The sequence below is a fragment of the Narcine bancroftii genome, chromosome 3 (assembly GCF_036971445.1).
Source record: "Narcine bancroftii isolate sNarBan1 chromosome 3, sNarBan1.hap1, whole genome shotgun sequence".
Taxonomy (NCBI): Eukaryota; Metazoa; Chordata; class Chondrichthyes; order Torpediniformes; family Narcinidae; genus Narcine; species Narcine bancroftii.
The window spans coordinates 20,224,939-20,242,583 of NC_091471.1; the positions used below are offsets into that span (position 1 = coordinate 20,224,939).

The window sequence follows — 17,645 nt, forward strand, 5'->3', positions numbered from 1 at the left end:
TTTTGTAATTTGAGATTGGGCCCACTAGTACAAGACTTCCCTACTATAGGAAACATCCTCTCAACATCCACTCTTCCAGACTGTGCAGTATTCAATAGGCTTCAATAAGATCCGGACCCTCACTCTTCTAGAGAGTACAGTCCCAGATCTATAAAACACTCATCATACGCTATCCCTTTCATTCCAGGATCCGCAACTGAACCTTCTCCAATGCCAACACATCCTTCCCTGAATAAATAGCCCAAAGCAGCTTTCAACACCCCAAGTGTGGTCAGATCAATGTGTTAAAAATCCTCAACATTATATCTTTGCTTTTATATTCTATCCCCCTTGAAGTGAATGCCAGCATTCCATTTGCCTTCCTTATCTCTGACTCTACATGCATTAACCTTTAGGGAGTCTTGCATGAGGACTCCCAAATCCCTCTGCTGGAACTCTTTGTCAAGACTGAACTAATCTCTCAAATTACTTTACGACCTTCCACCCAAGTTAGTCTTGTTGAAAATTTCCAGCCAGAGACATTGACCAATATTTTTCTTCTATACAGTATAAGATGACCTGGAATAATCATTTTGTACATTTTAATTTTTAAAATACTTTTCAACATGTTGATTCCTATAAATGAGATTTTTTTTTCAAACTGTACCACCCACAACACACACATAATGATCCAGACATGGAAACTCTGAAATCAATCCACAATCCTGGAAAAAGTTCACGTCCCAGAGCATCTGCAAGGCGGGAGAGGTCAACAATGGAGAAACCGATTGCATATTGGGTGATCGCTCATGATATGCCTGCATTCAATCTGTTGTGCGGGGGGGGGGGGGAGGGGGGGGAATCAGAGATCCAAGTTGCCTGCCTCCTTAATTCTCCATTGCACTCCCACTCTCAGCTTATTATTTAACTACCTGCTATACATAAGTATGAGTTGACTTCCCTGGATAGCACATAAAATACTTTTCAAAGTATCTTGGTGCATGTGACAATAAACAAATTAATTCTGTTCAATTCCATTCAATATTGACGTGTTCTCCACACTTGTTACTTGACTCATTGAAATCCTCTGGTATTGCATTTTCATTCAAAATTCAAGTATCTTCCGTCTCTTTCATCTCCCATAAACCAGCGCTCTATATATAGTCCCCTCCCTCACGTACATGATTTTGATACTTATCCTACCTATGCCCCTCATAATTTTATAAATTCCAGAAGGTCATTTCCCATCCTCCTTGAGTGGGAATAAACCAAGTCTATCTAATATCTCATTATTACCATAGCCCTCCATTTCTGGAAGCATCCCAGTGAATCTTTTCTGCATTCTCTCGATTGCAACCACATCCTTCTTAGAATGCTGTGACCAGAATGTTATACAGCACTCTATGTGGAATGCAACCAATGCTTTATTTATGATGGCAATCAGACCGTTATATTCAGTGCCTCAGTCTGTGAAGGTAATGCCTTCTTAACTACCTTAACCACTGATGGCTCAAATTTCAGGAAGCTGTGGACTTATACAGTAATGTTTGTCTGCACACTGATACTCTTGAGCTCCTTGCTTTTAATGCACATAATGCTCCAGGAAACTGTGTTCAATTCTGACCTCAGGTGTCGTTTGTTTGGAGTATACACATTTTCCCTGTGACTCTCATGTGCTTCCACATGCCAATGCTTCATTGGTTGTGAAGAGCGGCTTGGTTGGCTTAGCAGTTAGTGCGACACATTAGTAGTGCCAGCGATTGGAACCGTGCTGTCTATAAGGAGTTTGTACGCTCTCCACAGGGCTGCATGGGTTTTTTTCCCAGAGACTCTGGTTTCCTCCCAATGTTTGGTGTATTGGGGTTGTAGGTTAATTGAGTGTAAATTGAGCAGCACGGACTCGTGGGCCGAAATGGCCTGTTACCGTGTGTATGTCTACATAAATTAAATAAATACGTTGATTGACTGTTGTAAATCCTTTCAAATGTAGGTGGGTTGTAGGTGAGTGTTTACAGCTGTGTACAAAAACACCATAAAGATTCAAATCCCTTTATTGTCATGTAATAAAAACAGTGCAATATTACATGGAATTTGCTTACATCTGCCGGAAGGCAGATAGATTCACCATCAGCAGAAACTGCGTGAAACAACTCTTACAGTCAGAGAAAGTGAAGCAACAGAAAGTTCCCTCAGAGTCACTGAGTGTCCAGGGATTCACGTCCAGCATTGCTGCAGTCCCCACAGCTACACAGAGTCCACTCCAAACTAGGAGCACCCTGACCTCCAGGTCCGAAGAAAGCCTCATCAGACCTCTAAGGTGTTCGATGAGATTTGACATCCAGTGCTCCATCAAACTTCAATAGGTGTACTGTAGAAAGTATACGGAACTGATTATATCACCGTCTGGTTTGGTTATTTGAGTGCCCAGGAATACAGAAGATAGTAGAAAGTAGCAAACTCAGCTAAATTCATCATGGTCTCCCTCCTTTAATCCATTGAAGCCATCAATGTGGGGCACTGCCAACATAATAAAGGACCCCCCCCCCCCCATAGCCCTGATCACAACCTTTTTTCTTCTTTTCTCTGCATAAAGGTACAGAAGCCTGAAGTCCAGCACCTACGTCCAGGTTCAAGAACAGTTATTTTCCAATGTTGATTAGACATCCCATACTTCCCTAATCATAAATTACTTCAGCACCTCCTGTCTGCACTATTGAAATGTCACTTTTTGTCTTTCACTCACTGTTACTGGAATGTATATTTATCTACCCATTTTTATATTTGTAATCTCTTTCCATACTGGGAAGTTCATGCATGTTTTGTTAGCCTTTGTAAGTACCCATTCAGCTACAACAAGCAGCAGGGTGGAATTGTTGGTGTAGCACAGTTTGGATGGCATGGTTAGCTCAAATCTGTTACAAGTGCCTGCGAGCGGGACTGGGTTTCGAATCCTGTATTGTCTGTGCAATACAACCTTGTGTTTTTGCTTCTTAGTTAATTTTCTGAGTATCCCTTTAAGACAGTTTGTTGTTTGTAGTGTTACCATAGTTACTATATGTTGTAATATCCGGGCGTATGGGGAGTTTGCTTTCATTCTTCGAAGAACCATTGAGTTGTAAGCATCAAAATAAATTTCCTTGAATCTATCTTTTTTTGGTTTTTTTAAATATATTTGTTTAAAGAATATCATTATCAATGAATTAAAGCTACAGAGTTTGATTTATTGGATTAATAAGATAGTAATTCGGAATATCATCATTTACCTTTCGGTGAAGATGACATGTTTTGAAATTGGGAAATACGAGAGAGTGGAATCACGTCTTTGTACGTTCTCCCCGTGCCTGTGTGGGTTTCCTCCAGGTGCTTCAGTTTCCTCCCACCTTTCAAAATATACCGGGGGCTGTAGGTCGACTGGGTGTAATTGGGCTCATGGGCCAAAAAGGGCTAAATGTCTAAATTTAAAACAAGTTAAAATTTAAATATAATTTAAATTTAAAGTATTGCATTTTGATTCATATGCACATTATATGTATGTATAATAATAAACTCAGTATTGTCGAATATGTTAGGCCAATTAGTGGGAGAATGGATTTTCTCTATGATACATCATAGACCTGATCGTCCAAATGGTCTCTGGGTCATCAAAAAATTAAGACTTATGAGAATCAGCTATTGAATGGAAAACCAAGAAAATCTCCAGGTGCTGTGGTTGAATACAACAATCAAAATCCGGGGATGCTGAAGAATGACTCGGACCCAAACCGTTAATTACCCTTTACTTCCCATGGACGCTGTGTGATCACCTAAGTTTTGACAACACTGTTGTAATGCAACGAAGGAACAATAAGGAAACAAGAGGAAATCTAACAGGGACTGAAATGTTGAAACGATGGAGGGTAGATATAGTCCTTAAGTCACCAGAAAAGAAGGTGGTCAGAGTTAGAGGTCACAGAGGGTCAAATATGAAGAGCTGAGTACATCCACATCATGACAGGCAGTTAGTCTTGGTGACTAGAGTGGAGTCCAGTTTATTTCTGGGGCTGACATTTCAACTTTATTGAACAGAAAATGCACTGAAGGTGAAAATAATATTTTCACGTAAGCGGCAATGAAAGCAGGTTCTGGATGACAAGAAGTGTGAAGAATTAAACACTGCAGCAGGACAAAGGATCAGCACCTTCATGCTTGACTTGCTCCAATCTCAGATCATCAGCCTGAACTAGGTATTCACATGACGCCTGACAGATTGTGTTCATTAAATCTCATTACCGCCAAGATCCCTACAGCGTACTTTAAGGCATCCAACCACTCTGTCGGCAGAATGGGAATTAATTGGACAGTCATTGTATGACCACTGCTTATTCTCAGGATGTTTTCATTGAGGACAATGCAATATATATTTAGAGTTCTGTTCAAAGTTGTGGGCAAATAGAAGCGTTCAACTTTTTTTTTGTGACTTATCTGGGGACTTTGTTCAGCTGAGAGCATTCAATCACAGGTAATGTTGATAGGTGACCCTCCCCTCACCTCTGTAACAGCTGAATTCAACCTGAGCCTGTCTATTTCAGGGGGAAAAGCTGGATGAAACACACCAGTACATCTCAATACTCCATTAACGGTAAGAAGAGAAATAGCTGGTAACACTCAGCTGGTAAGGCTGCACCTGTGGAAAGAGAAAAAGAAAATATTTTGGGAAAATCAGATTTCCTGCATCTGCAATTTTTTTTTAAATTTTAATTTAGATTTCAGTTTTGTTCAGATTTTAGATTTATTGTCAAAGTACATATATGACATCACATAAAACCTTGAAATTCTTTTTCCTGCAGGTAAAGCAGATTACCATTTTTTGATAGTGTAAAATAAAACTACACAATGAACATATGTAAACAAATGAAGAAATTTAAACAAACTGAAATGCAGAGAGAAAAATATCAATAAAGTGCAAAAGTAACGAGTCCTTAAATGAGCCCCAGATTGAGTTTGTTGTTGAGGAGTCTGATGGTGGAGGGGTAGCAGCTGTTCCTGAACCTGGAAGTGTGAGTCTTGTGGCACCTACACCTCTTTCCTGATGGTAGCAGTGAGAACAGATCGTGTTTCTGGCTGGTGTGGATCCCTGATGATTGCTACTGCTCTCCAACGACAATGTTCCCCATAGATGTTCTTAAAGGTGGGGAGGGTTTTTCTGTAGTTCCCTAGCTATGTTCACTACCTTTTGCATTAATTTACTTATAATCTACTCTATCAACTCCCCAAGATCTCACATGGTGCAGAGGCAGCATGGAGTTTCACTGCCTTGAACTCGATTCTCAGTTGGTAGCAGGAAACATGCTGTGTAATAGCAGCAGCTTGTCACAATCCTTCTTCTCAAATTCATTTCATTGTGAATAGAATTTCAAAAGCAGACTGCCATGTTCTGCCACCAAATGACATTTTTCAAGGTGTAGGTGTCTCATAAGGGAGTACAATCTTGTCAGTATGTCAGTTCAAGTACCATATATTTCAGCATATAAATTGAGTCATAAAACCCTCAAAATCATTCAAAAGAGGGGAGTCAAGTTATACGCCAGATCTGCCATAAAACCATTAAAATGAGACTAAAAAAGGGGAATCAACCTATCTGCCGGTCGACTGATATGTAAAACTAGGAGGGGCATATGTAAAGTAAATAATTAGTCTTTTTTCACAGGGAAAGGCAATCTGGAATTAGAGGGTATAGATTTAATGTGAGAGGGGAAAGATTTAAAAGGGATCTGAGGTCTCTTCTCAAATAGAGGGTGGTGGATATATCAGATGGTCTTCCAGTAGTAGGTGGATAGATTTAGAATCATAGAAACAGAAAAATATGTGCAGGAGTAGGCCATTTGATCCTTCAAGCCTACACTGCCATTCAATCATGCCTTCTCCCCATACCCCCTGATCCCTTTAGCCACAAGGGCCACATCTAATCTATTCTTAAATATTGACAAGGATCCAACCTCAACTACTTCTTGTGGCAAAGAATTCCACAGATCCACCACCCTTTGAGAAATAAATTTTTCCTCATCTCAGTCCTAAAAAAATCCCCCCTTATTCTTAAACTGTGACCATTGGTTCTATTTTTTCCCAGCATTGGAAACAACCTACTTGCATCCAGTTTGTCTAAACCCTTAAGAATTTTATGTTTCTAAAAGATCCACCTCTCGTCAATCTTTTAAATTCCAGAGAATACATGCCTAGCCTATCCAACCTTTCTTCATATGCAAATCCCTCCATCCCTGGTATCAGTCCAGAGAACCTTTTCCGTACCCCCTCCATGGCAAGGATGTCCTTCCTCAGATTAGGTGACCAAAACTGCATGCAGTACTCCAGGTGTGATCTCACCAAGTCCCTGTACAGCTGTAGCAGGATCTACTCAAATCCTCTCGCTATGAACGCCAACATACCATTCGCCCTCCTCAGTGCCTGTTGCACCTGCAGGACCACTTTCAACGACTGATGTACAGCAACACCCAAGTTGCTCTGCATCTCCCTTTTTCCTAAACAGATACCATTTAGATAATAGTCCTCTTTCCTGTTCTTACCTCCAAAATGGATAACCTCACATTTATCACATTATATTGCATCTGCCATGTCTTGGCCCACACTCCTAACTTGTCCAAATCACTCTGCACCCTCCCAGCATCCTTATCACAGTTAACCCCGCTACCCAACCCCATGTCATCTGCAAATTTTGAGATATTGGTATCTATTCCCACATCTAAGTCATTGATATATATATTGTAAACAACTGTGGCCCCAGCACTGAGCCCTGCTGTACCCCACTAGTTATTGGCTGCCATTCCAAAAAGAACCCATTCATACCTATTCTTTGATTCCTGTCCATCAACCAATTTTCTATCCACCTTAATACCATATATATATATATATATATATATATATATTTATATATAGTGATCTAATAAATTAATTAATTAGATTTAGACATGCAGCTGATAACAGGCCATTTCTGCCCATGAGACCATGCTGCTCAATTACACCCAATTAACCTTCAACCCCCAGTATGCTTTGAATGGTAGGAGACTCCAGGAAAAACCCATGCAGACATGGAGAGAACATACAAATTCCTTACAGACAATGTGGGATTAAAACCCCGGACCTATTCGCTGGCATTGCGCTATCCGCTATGCCAACTGTGCTCTCCTGTGAATTGAACTACCTTGGTTAGCATAGACAAATGTGTCAGAGGACTTCTTTCCATAATGTAAAACTCTATGACTCCAGTAGTACCAACTGTGGTAGCGTGGTTAGTGTAGTGGTTAGTGCAACGTTAATTAATTAGATTTAGACATGCAGCTGATAACAGCTGCGCTGTATGGGTCACATCTCCAGAATGGAGGACCATCGCCTTCCCAAGATCGTGTTATATGGCGAGCTCTCCACTGGCCACCGTGACAGAGGTGCACCAAAGAAAAGGTACAAGGACTGCCTAAAGAAATCTCTTGGTGCCTGCCACATTGACCACCGCCAGTGGGCTGATATCTCCTCAAACTGTGCATCTTGGCGCCTCACAGTTCGGCAGGCAGCAACCTCCTTTGAAGAAGACTGCAGAGCCCACCTCACTGACAAAAGGCAAAGGAGGAAAAACCCAACACCCAACCCCACCCAACCAATTTTCCCCTGCAACCGCTGCAACCGTGTCTGCCTGTCCCGCATCGGACTTGTCAGCCACAAATGAGCCTGCAGCTGACGTGGACATTTACCCCCTCCATAAATCTTCGTCCGCGAAGTCAAGCCAAAGAAGAAAGAAAAGAGATGAGATATAAACTAGAGGACATGGCTTAAGTGAGAAAGGGGAAAGCTTAATGGTGAACTTCTTCACAAAGAGTGATGGGAGTGTAGAATGACCTGCCAGCTGAATAGATAAATGCAGGCTGAATTTTGAGATTTAAGAAAAAATTGGATAGGTATATGGATGGGAGGGATATGGAGATGCTGGTCAGCGGGAACTGGATAGTAATATGGTTTGGCACAGACAAAAAGGGCCGAATGGCCTGTTTCTGCGACATACGGTTCATGGTTCCAGCAGATGAGAGTTTGATTGAAGCCTGCTCCCAAATGTTATTTTTTGTCCCACCTCTAATGTGTTTGTTGAAACTCCACACTTTGGTCAATTTAGGGAACTAGCCCATATTCATTAAGTAAAATTTTTTTGATGCTTGGGCAGTATCACAACATCTTTTTAAAGGGAAGGCTTCAAGTCCATCAACATTCTTATAGGTTGGAGTATGAGGTTTATTCTTGTAATGTTGCAGATGGTTAAACTTTCAAAAGGGAACAAGAAAACTGTTGGGGACCTTGCATGTGACATGAGTCTGCTTTAGTAATCCGAAATGTCACCAATTCCTTTGATACACAACCCCTCTCCATAGATGCTGCTGGACCCATTGAGTTCCTCCAGGAGGTTGCTTTGCCTCCAGATCCCTGCATTCACAGTCTCCTGTATCTCTCTAAATCTTGTTGGCAACCACACTGTAGGAGTTCAATGAAGAAAGCAGAACATTAAATTGCAACAAACTCATGTCACTGGGCTAATTACTGCAAAGAGCAGTGGGAAACTGGAAGATTGGGATAACTTTAAGAGACAACAAGGGGTTACAAAGCAGGTAATAAGAAATGGGAAAAAGGATTATGAAAGTAAATTGACATAAAATATAAAAACAGAAAGCAAAAAATTTTATAAAGATATAAAACGGAAGAGGGTGGCCAGAGTTAACATCGGATCCTTGGAGGATGAAAACTGGTAGCAAAAAATGAGGAAATGGCCGAGGCATTAAACAAATATTTTGTGTCAGTCTTCACGGTGGAAGACATGTCCAGGATGCCCAAGTGCGGAGTTAAGGATGAAAATGTTGGGGAGGGCCTTGATAAAATTGTTGTTACAAAGGAAGTAGTGATGGAGAAACTAATGGGACTAAAGCCAGACAAATCACCTGGTCCTGATGATATGCATCCAAGGGTTCTGAAGGAAATGGCAGAAGTTATAGTTGATGCATTGGTGGTCATAGACCAAAATTCCTTGGATTCTGGGCAGGTCCCGGCAGACTGGAAGACAGCAAATGTCACGCCACTTTTTAAGAAGGGATGTAGGCAGAAGACTGGAAATTACCGGCCAATTAGCTTGACATCTGTAGTTGGAAAAATGCTTGAAGCTGTCATTAAAGATTAAATAGTGAAACTTTTGGAATGTAAGGGTTCAATCAGACAGACGCAGCATGGTTTTAGAAAGAGAAGATCTTGTTTGAGAAACTTGTTAGGATTCTTTGAGGATATAATGGCTGCGGTGGATAGAGGGGAACAGGTTGATGTTGTGTATTTGGATTTCCATAAAGCATTTGATAAGGTACCACACAAGAGACTTATCAGTAAGTTACAGGAAAGTGGAGTCCGGGGAAGTCCATTGGCCTGGATTGAAAGTTGGTTGTCTGACAGGAGGCGGGGAGTTGGGGTAAGTGGGAGTTTTTCAGGTTGGCAGAGAGTGGTAAGTGGGGTGCCGCAGGGGTCGGTGCTAGGCCCACAACTGTTCATCATTTACATTGATTACTTGGAGGAGGGGACAAAATGTGGTGTAGCCAAGTTTGCGGATGACACCAAATTGAGTGGAAGAGCAAATTGTAATGAGGATGTGGAGAGTCTGCAGAGGGATATAGTTAAGCTGGATGAGTGGGCAAAGGTCTGGTAGATGGAGTACAATGTTAGTAAGTGTGAGGTTATCCACTTTGGGAAGAAAAATAAAAGAGCTGAATATTATTTAAAGGGTGAAAAACTACAGCATGCTGTTGTGCAGAGGGACTTGGGAGGGCTTGTGCATGAATCGCAAAAAGTTAGGTTGCAGGTGCAGCAGGTTATTAAGAAGGCAAATGAAATGTTGGCCTTCATCGCTAGAGGAATTGAATTCAGGAGTAGGGAGGTAATGTTGCAACTGTATAAGTACTGGTGAGACCGCACCTGGAGTATTGTGTCCAGTTCTGGTCTCCATATTTAAGGAAGGATATATTGGCTTTGGAGACGGTCCAGAGGAGGTTTACTAGGTTGATCCCTGGGATGAAGGGGTTGACTTATGATGAAAGATTAAATCGTCTAGGATTGTATTCGCTCGAGTTCAGAAGAATGAGAGGAGATCTTATAGAAACATAGGACTATGAAGGGGATGGATAGGATAGATGTAGGAAGATTTTTTGAGCTGGCCGGGGAAACTAAAACAAGAGGACACAGTCTCAAGATTCGGGGGAGTAGATTTAGGACAGCAATGAGGAAAAATAGTTTTTCCCAGAGAGTAGTGAATGTTTGGAATTCTCTATCCAGGGAAGTGGTTGAGGCTGCTTCATTAGATATATTTAAAATTCGGTTAGATAAATTTTTACATGATAGAGGAATTAAGGGATATGGGGAGAAGGCAGGTAGGTGGAGTTAGGTCATAAATTAGATCAGCCATGATCGTATTGAATGGTGGAGCAGGCTCGATGGGCCATTTTTGGCCTACTCCTGTTCCTACTTCATATGTTCCTATGTTCCTATATCCTTGGGTGAGTGTGAAATACATTGTGTTTTTTGACTTATTCTGTTTTACACCCAGACTGCTTTAAAACTTCACAAATACTCTTTGGTTGTTCGTGGAGGTATTTCAATTTATTTGGTGGGGGGGGCAGATAGATTAAATATTGTGGGGGAGATTCAAACAAGTGAAAATGGATTGCGATTAAGATGAAAAAGTTTAGGGGAAACATGAGGGGGTATTTCATCACTCAAAAGGTGGTGGGAGTGTGGAATGAGCTTCTGGCCAAAATGGTAGATGCGGGCTTGATTTTAATATTTAAAGAAAAGTCTTATAGGTATATGGACGAGAAAGGAATAAAAGATTATGGTGCAGTCAATAGGATTAGGTGGAAGAAGGTGTTCAGCATGGACAAGGGCCGAACTGGCATGTTTCTGTGCTGTAATTGTTATATGATTATATGGTATGCCAATATATTAGAACACAAAAACATAAGAAATAGGAGCAGGAATCGGCCATCCAGCCCATCGAGCCTGCTCCACTATTCAACGTGATCATGGCTGATCTGATGAGAGGCTCATTTCCACCTATCTCTTTTTCCCCATATCCCTTAATTCCCCTACATAGTCTAACCTTGTCTAAAATATATTTACTTCGGTCACCTCCACTGCTTCATTGCCCAATGAACTCCACAGATTCACCATCCTCTGGGAAAAGCAGTTCCTCTTCATCTCTGTCCTAAATGTAACACCATGAATCCTGAGACTATGTCACCTAGTTGTGGTCTCTCCTACCAAAGGAAACAACTTACCCACCTTAATATTATCTATGCCCACCTTAACTTTATACATTTCTATAAGACACCCTCTCATTCTTCTAAATTCCAGCAAGTATGTTTGTGGTTTGATCAATTTTTGGGTGTGTATACTTGCTTTACAGTTCAGTTGCCCGACACCAGTCATTCATTATTTTCAGTTATTTTAATTATTTTTTCAATTTCGAGATGCAACTTGGTAATAGACCCTGCTGACCCACGTGATCGTACTGCCCAAATACAACCACGTGAACAATTTATCTGCTAACCCATAAATCTTGTAAAGAGGGAGGAAACTGGAGCACCCGAAGAAAACCCATGCCACCACAGGGAGAATGTACAATCTCCTTAGAGGCAGTGCTGGATTCGAACCCAGTCACTGGCACTGTAATAGCATTGTGCACTCAACTACACTAACTGCGCCACCCATTCCTGCTGCAATTCCAGCGATAGCCATTCATAGATCTCAGTGAAAGTGCCCTTGAAACAAATCAATTATTATCACAAGAACCAGATGGCTTTAAAATATCAAATTCCATGCAATCTTTATGCCTAGAACCATAAGTGGATGAATAATAAAATATCCATTTCACAACTTTTCAAGTAACTTGCTAAATATCTATTTGCCAGGAAGTCAACGCAAAATGTTTTTTACATAACGGAATAAATAATATTCAAATGAGAAAATGGATGCCTAACACAAATTTTGTTTCTCTCCAGCATTTTGTATACTATGAAGGAAAAGAAGAGAGAAGGTAAAAAAAAGAAAGAGTTTAAGAGCAGGATAAAATTAAGAATTATTATAGAGCAGCTCAATTGACATTTATTAATGGGATGTTCAAATTAGATAATTCGTCAGCTTGAGTTAAAATAGAATTGAGTAAAATGGGAACAGGTTCTCTGAAGGATTTTATATATAAATGGAATTCAAAATTGTTAACAGGAATTAGATATACACCTATTTTGAGATCTTTGATTGAATTATGGAATAAAATAAATTATGAAATAGGTGGAAAAGGCCTGATCTTTTGAAAAATGCATTTGAATCAAAGTGGACTTCTTTCTTTTTCTATGAATGTTTGCGGATTTGGAGTCAACTGGGGATAAAGAAATTAGAGGATTGTTTTGAACCTGGTAAATTTATAACTTTTCAATAAATGAAGGAAAATTTTACTGTCCAAAAGTACCTTTCTTTGTTTCTATCAGGTTAGGGCTTTCTTGGTTGACAAGTTAGGCTATAATTTGACACTGCCTAGGCAGAATAAATTAGAATTATTGATAAGTAAGTGTTGTACAAATAAATTTATTACAGAGATGTATAAATTACTTCAAAAATTTCTCCCAAGTCAGGAATTCATAAATCAAGATTAAGATTGGAGGTTGATTTAAATAGATGAAAAGATGAAAATGATTAGATGCAACTATGTAATCAAAATATGACAAAAATATTAATGTTAGGAATCATTTATACTTAACTCCTGACATTTAAAAAAAATTGAATCCAGCATTATCAGATTTATGTTTTAGATGTGATCAGGAAGTTCGTTTTTTCATTCTTCTTGGGAGTGTTCTAAAATTAAACCTTTAGGTTAAAAGGTTAAAAACTCTTTGGAGAAAATATTAAAGGTCCGATGCTATTTTTGTTGGGTAATATTAAAGTGGTTAGTTCTAAACTAAGATTATCTATGGATCAAATTGAATTTTTACGATTAGCTTTAACTGTTTATAGGAAGTGTATAGCCATTTCTTGGAAATCAGACATGGATTTAGGGAAGGAGAGGTGGCGTACAGAATTGCGTTCCTGTATTCCACTTGAAAAATTACCTTTTAATTGATGTAATGAATATATTTTTTTCTTGAAAATATGTAGGCCATATTTATATGATATTGGTTTGAAAGTGTGAAGGTCTCTTGAAAGTCTGTCCCCTTGGTAACCCTTAACTTCATCATTGTTTGTATTGAGAATCATATTTCATTTTGCCATTCTCCTGTTTTTTTTTATTTCTTTTTTTATACTTAGGGTAAGGTTAGTGGGTGGTGGGGGGGGGGTTTGTGGGGAGGGAGGGAGGATGGGAGGGATAAAAGTTTTTTTTTTGTGTTTTTTCTTCTTTCTACCACATTTGTTCTTGTCATGGTTTTATTGATTATGTATTATGTTTTTTTTTAATTCTTAAATAAAATATTTTAAAAAAGAGAGAATGAGTGAGAGAGAGAAAGTGGAAGAGAGAAATAGAGTGAAAGAATGTAAGAAAGAAAGAAAGAAATTATATTTCCATTGTGCCTGACAACCTGAGCTTATCACCACCAATTAAGCACACTTGAAAATTTGCAATAAGAAATACAGATTAATGCACATAAAGCTCTTGCAAACACTAATGTAATTGTGATTTTGAATGAGCCATATGGATATCAGAGCTGGGGGTGTTAAAGGACTTCCTTCATATCAAGCAGACACAGAAAGGAAATCTGTTAACAGAATCACTTGGTAGAAACTCCATGAAGTCAAACCACATTGAGATTTTATACTGCGGCATCAGAAATATAACAGTAGATAATTAAATAGAATTCTAATGTTTATAGTTGTGCAACTTACTTTGATATTTTGAGTGTATACAAGAATTTCTATTGAATTAATAGAGGAGTACACTTTAAATGATACCTCTGACTTTGAAACGTCTTTATTGGGACAAAGTAGTTCACAAAGATGACCTAAAACCTGCCAAACAAAAAAAAAAGTCAACATATTGTTTTTATTGCAGCACTTTGAGCGCTGACTCTGAGGTCACAATTACTCCAAATATTGATTAACAGAACAGAACTGATTATTATGTTTCTCGGAGGCAAAATAAGAAGTCTGGAACATTTCTTGATCTGTCACAATGGTGCCTCATGGCTTCATCTCAGATCGCCAATGCCGAGTTCAATGCTGGCCAATTGTTGTCAATATGTTGGCCAATGTCAGCTCAAAAATGAGTTCTTGGGCTCAAATAATTCATATTGACAAGGATCGCTAGCTGTACTAATCACATTTGCCCTCGTTAGGTTCTGCATCTCTCTACTCCTTTCCCATCTTAGTAAAAGGATACTAAACGATGATGTCTTGCATGGTTTAACTGTAATTTCCTTGCTTTGGTAACACCATCCCTTGTACTTGTGATTTTATTCTTGCAAACATGTTGTATGATTTATAGATTAACTGACTGGATAACACGCAAATCAAGGTTATTCACTTTTTCTAAATGTGGGTGACAAGTCAGTAAAACTTCCTATCTGACCACTCTGTCCAATCCAACCAGATGTATTGTGCATTGCACTACAATTCCAGCGTCTGCAAATTTCCTGTTTAATTACATTACTTTTGAAAAATGTTTGAGGCCTGGTTCTTGTATGCATTATTATTCCTGCCCTAAGACTTCCAAAGGTGATAATTACCAGATGACTAGTAGCTTTCTTAATGATTTTCTCAAAATACATCGAATATGTGAGGAGAAATCCTCTCCATTTCTGTTGGTGGGATCTTTTACAACCATATTGTGCCTCATGTGAACTCAGCGATGAAGTAGGTGTCTGACGGTTGAAATTGAAACCTTCAGCTGTTTGCTACAACTGCCACCATCATCCCTTTTACACAGATGTCCCACTGAATCGGCAGGTCAACGACCTGTGTTCAAAGACGGGATGGTTCGGATTGGAGTGTTCAGTGCGACTTTTACGTCTCCCGGTGGAAAAGGAGGCGGGACCCACAGCATTATCGTGTTGGCATCTTGGGATGATGGGTAAGCCTTTTACACAGGAGCTGATGCAAAATGCATCAGTTCTGATACTACCTACCTTGGCAGGTAAGTACAAGGTTGAAAATATCTCCCCCCCACCCCCCCCCCCCACCGCATAACAGTTTTATTGTGATCAGGTAAATGAAGAGGTGAAAAAGCTGGTTAAATACCGGCTTTCAAGGGGAGTGTAAAAGGACCAACTTCCAGCCAAATCCAATGTTGAATCAGAGCAGCTGACGTTTGAATGTAATGACATTTTAACTGGAAATACAATGGCAGAAAATTTGTTAAATAAATACACTGGTTTGTAACTGTGAAAAAAATTCCCATTACTTGAATCCAATGACAAATTGATGGCAACAAGTTACAAATGTACACAGACCCATTAGAAGTAGACAGAAGTGCTTAAGGTCACCACCAAATCTTTTGGACTGCACACTTTAATTCACCACTTAGTTAAAGACTTCAATTCAATGAAGCGATCAAAGCCTTGGATTCAATATATTGTGTTGTCATATAATATATGAGAATCAAGATGAATTCTTTTGTTTATTTTTGACAAGTTATAAGTCTGTTCAGTATTGGAATATGCTACTTCAAACATTTAAAATTATACTTCAGAATTAGAATATGAATTTTGAAGCTATTGGGGAGGCCATTAGGCCCCTCAAGCCTATCCAAATATTCAATATGATTTCAGATTTATGGTCAGAGTACACACAATTCATCACATACAACCCTGAGATTCTTTTTCCTGCAGGTGAGGGAGAATGACCATTTATTGAAACATAGAAAAATAGGTGCAGGAGTAGGCCATTTGGCCCTTCAAGCCTACAATATGATCATGGCTGCCTTCTCCCCATACCCCTTGATCCCCTTAGCCACAAGGGCCAAATTTAACCTACTCTTAAATACTGACAAGGAACTGGCCTCAACTACTTCCTGTGGAAAAGAATTCCATAGATCCACCACTCTCTGAGAGAAGAAATGTTTTCTCATCTCAGTCCTAAAAAACTTCCCCCTTATCCTTAAACTGTGACAGCTGGTTCTAGTTTATTCCCTGCATTGGAAAAACCTACCTGTGTCTAGTCTGTTTAAACCCTTAAGAATTTTATATGTTTCTATAAGATCCCCCCCTTCAATCTTCTAAATTCCAGAGAATACAAGCCTTTCTTCATATGCGAGTCCCTCCATCCCCAGTATCAGCCTAGTGAACCTTCTATGCCGAGGATGTCCTTCCTCAGATAAGGCAACCAAAACTGCACGCAGTACTCCAGGTGTGGTCTCACCAAGGCCCTGTACAACTTCAGCAGGACCTCCCTACACCTGGACTCAAATCCTCTTGCTATGAGTGCCAACATACCATTCACCTTCCTCAGCACCTGCTGCACCTGCAGGCCCACTTTCAATGACTGATGCACAGCAACATCCAAGTCTCGCTGCATCTCTCCTTTTCCTAAACAGTTACCATTTAAATAATAATCCTCTTTCCTGTTTTTACCTCCAAAGTGGATAACCTCGCATTTTGAATGATATTACAATGGGCCAATCTTCTCTCCTTCTTGTCGGAGTGAGTGTACAAACAATAAGCAACTGAATTTTCAAACTCTTAACTCAAAGATTATTTGGGTTAGAATGTTTGATCAGACAACATGGCTCATTTCTTAGCAGCCTTTAGTACAGGGATTAAAATGAAGTTATCTTGAATAATACTACTCTCTTTAACTAAGGAACATTGCATGAACTAGGGTAAAAGTAGCTACACTGATGGAGATCTATGTCAATTGAAGACATAGAACCATTGGACTGCAGCACAGAAACAGGCCCTTTGGCCTATCTCATTCAGGCTAAACTATTTATTCTACCTGGTCCCATCAACCTGCACCTGGACCATAGCCCTCAATATCCCTCCCATCTGCATAACCATCCAATCTTCTCTTAAATATCAAAATCAAATCTTCAGCCACCACCTTCACTGACAGCTCATTCCACACTCTCACCACCCCTCTGAGTGTAGAAGTTTACCCTTAAATATTTCACATTTCACCTTTGACCCATACCCTCTTGTTGCCTCACCCAAACTTAGTGGAAAAACCCTGTTTGCATCTACCCCTCATCAAATCTCCCTTGGTGTCCAATGCTCCACGGAATACATTCCTAACCCATTCAAGCTTTCCCTATCACTCCCTGCACCAACTCTATATATGTTCTCGTCAATCTTTCAATCTCTTTAATATCTTTCCTGCTGTGGCTAAAACTGCACACATATCTCCAAATTTGTTCAAATCCTCTCGCTATGAATGCCAACATACCATTCGCCCTCCTCAGTGCCTGCTGTACCTGCAGGACCACTTTCAATGACTGATGCACAGCAACACCCAAGTCTCTCTGCACCTCCCTTTTTCCTAAACACATACCATTTAGATAATAGTCCTCTTTCCTGTTCTTACCTCCAAAGTGGATAACCTCGCAGTTATCCACATCATATTGCATCTGCCACATCTTGGCCCACTTGCTTAACTTGTCCAAATCATTCTGCACCCTCCTG

At 39.8% G+C, this 17,645-nt stretch overlaps 1 long non-coding RNA gene across 1 annotated transcript in view; it reads right to left on the reverse strand.

The window, feature by feature from the left end:
- The window catches only part of LOC138756992 (uncharacterized), a 216,825-nt gene that overhangs the window by 1,912 nt on the left and 197,268 nt on the right, over positions 1-17,645 (reverse strand). Inside the window, exons 4-5 of the long non-coding RNA XR_011353260.1 lie at positions 13,984-14,040; positions 3,243-4,642 (exon numbers count right to left, since the gene is read on the reverse strand). This is a non-coding gene — a long non-coding RNA (uncharacterized lncRNA). The remainder of the gene's footprint in view (positions 1-3,242; positions 4,643-13,983; positions 14,041-17,645) is intronic.